We start from the raw sequence: 3,016 nt of genomic DNA on the forward strand, positions 1-3,016 counted from the left end.
AAAACATATCCTTAGATGAACAAACAAGGAATGTAGTTAAGACACACTGCATAACACGAGTGCTTAGCCACAAATATTTATCCATCTTTTTCCTGTTTTTTACAGCTCCTTGATTTAATGTCCTCTTAATTTCTTTTTCTTTAAGATTTTATTTATCTATTTTTAGAGAGAGGGGAGAGAGGGGAAGGGAGGGACAAAGAGAGGCAGAGAAACATCAATGTGTGGTTGCCTCTTGGGCACCCCCGCACTGAGAACCTGACCCACAAATCAGGCATGTGCCCTGACTGGGAATCGAACTGGTGATCCCTCAGTTCACAGTGGATTGAGTCCAGCACTCAAGCCATTGAGCCACACCAGCTGTGGCTAATATCCTCTTAATTTCTTAATATGGCTGTCCAGTTTCCTATTCTGAACTACTTCATTTCTAGTTTGATTTTTTTTATCCTCACCAGAGGACATGCTCATTGATTTTAGTGAGAGGGGAAGGGAGGGAGACAGGGAGGGAGAGGTACATTGATGTGAGAGAGAAACGTCAACCAGTCTCCCCCAACCCCACCTCACACACACGCCCCGACCGGAAATTGAACCATCGACATTTTGGTTTGCTGGACGACACCCAACCAACAGAGCCACACCAGCCGGGGCTCTAGTGTTTTTTTGCTTTGTTTTGCTTTGCTTTGTTTTGTTTTTTGTTAAAGAAAAAAAAAAGTCCCCCAGCCTGACTCTGTAATAGTAATAGAAGAGCTGGTGTTACTTTTTGGTAAATGTTTCTTTGGCATCTCTGATATATTCTGGCCTCTGAAACCTAATTTCCTCCTCTCTTCCCACTTAAAAATACGTCCCTGCCGCTGGGCTGGTCATTGGTAAGCCCCCGGCAAGGTCTGAGGATGGCTCTGCCGGGGACAGTAGTCCGGCTCCAAACAGGCTGCGATACTCAGCGTGTCTTTTCTGCGGCTCTCTGCCCCTTTCTTGGTGTCTCTAGATTCTACAGCAGAGCGTTCCGATGCTGGAGTTCGCATTTCCTCCTGCCTTGGCACATAACTAGGAAGACGTTTTGCTGCGAGACAAAACCTACTGGCTGATTTATATTATAACTGCATATGCTCGAATAGCTCTTTAAGGTTCAAAATGGTCAGACCCTGGAGCGTATTGCAACAGATACTGTTACAGGCGATTTTCCGAAGGGGTATCAGACTCAGCTCTAAACTGCACTTCCCTTTCTTTAAAATTCAGTTCCAAATTTTTTTTGCACAACACAAATTTCATATAGTTGTAAACTTTCTGTTCAGTGTTCTTTGCCACTTAAAATAATTTGGTCTACACGTTCCGTGGAGCCAGCAGAGGCTACATTCCTGTCATTTAGAACAGTTCACTGGCCTCCCCTTATGTCACTATACCATAATTTGCCGAATCATTCCCTTATTTGGCATTTGGCTTATTTCCAATTCTTCACTCCTATAAATAGGAGCACATGATCATCTTTGCACAAATTACGTTTTTTCCCTTTTGGGTTATTTCCTTGGGGTATGTTGCCAAAACTGGTATCAGCGGGTCAAAGGTTTGAAAAGTTTCATAGCTCTTGTTACCCACTGCCAGAATATTCTCTAAGCAGAGTATGGTATAGTTGAGCACTTCAAATGTTTGACTGGGTTTCCCACGATAGACAAAATTAACTTTCCTCTTATTCTTGCACGGTCTTGGGTAGGGGAGGGAATTACAAAATTTCAAAACAAAAATAAAGACGGAGGCACTCTTTCTATAGCCAGAGACAAGCTCTTTTAGGCTAACTCGAGAAGATGCCACCCCATGGGTGCTGAGGTGAAACATCTGAGTTCCAGGCTGACCGGAAAATGACACCCAAGGTCTGTGAAGCTGCGTCAGCTGAACGATACCTGGGGCTGAGAGAGTTCCAGGCCAAACGCAAAGCTGGCAAGTGACAAGGGATCAGGAAGACTTGGTAAAGAGGGTGGGGGGAGAGATGGAAAGTGAAACGGAGGGGCACTCTTGTTGTCGCTGCCTCTGGGCTGGTGGCAGCAGCAGCAGCGAGAGAAGTAAACTGGTTCTGTGCCTTTGAGATTCAGATTATCCACCATGTGGAGGTGACTTCCAAGAACCGTGAATGCTCGAGGGCCTTGGTCTCCTTGGTGTGAGGATCAAAACCAAAACAAAACACAACAAAAATAACCGACTGAGTCATTCTTACCAGCTGCTTCCTTGAGCTAATCATAGTGACGATGATGAGGAGGACGATGACAATAACGGGAGCGGGTGATGGTGACAGTCCACACACGCTAAGGAGTTACTACCTGCCTGTCACGTCTCAAAGGCTTCACCCACATAACTCATTTCATCCCCGCAACAACCATGGTTATCCCCACTCCACAGACGAGGAAACAGAATCGGGAGGCTAAGGAACTTCCTCAAGGTCACAGAGCTAGTAAACGTCTGAGTCCAGTTCAGACCAAGTCAGTTAACCCCCTACCTTGGCTCTGACCACTGCACCACACGGCCTCAGGTGGTGCTACAATAGAAAATGGCGTGAATGGCTAAATGATGCACTAGAATGTTCAGTTTTAGGCCCTGACTGGTTGGGCATCCTCCGCAAAGGAAGATTCAGTTCCTGGTCCGGGCTCGTGCCCGGGCTGCGGGGTTGGTACCTGGACAGGGCACAGACAAGAGGCAACCGATGGCTGTTTCTCTCACATCAAAGTTTCTCTCCCTCTCTCCCCCTCTCTCTAAAAATAAATAAATAAAATCTTAAAAAAAAGAATATCCAATCTTAGGTTCTTTTAAAAACTCTAAATGCTTAAAATTATTTGTTTCCTTTCTATTCATCTAAATTGACACACGAGGTTATTCAAATGTGCCTTATTTAAATTTAAATTATATGTGTGTGTATATATTATAATATCAAACATGACTTGTAAAAGCCTAAGAAAGAATGAAAGGTAATACACCAAAATAACAACATGGAATCATACGCATTTATTTCTTTCCACATTTCTATTTTCCTCAA

Source organism: Desmodus rotundus, chromosome 9 (genome assembly GCF_022682495.2).
Source record: "Desmodus rotundus isolate HL8 chromosome 9, HLdesRot8A.1, whole genome shotgun sequence".
In the NCBI taxonomy this organism is placed as follows: Eukaryota; Metazoa; Chordata; class Mammalia; order Chiroptera; family Phyllostomidae; genus Desmodus; species Desmodus rotundus.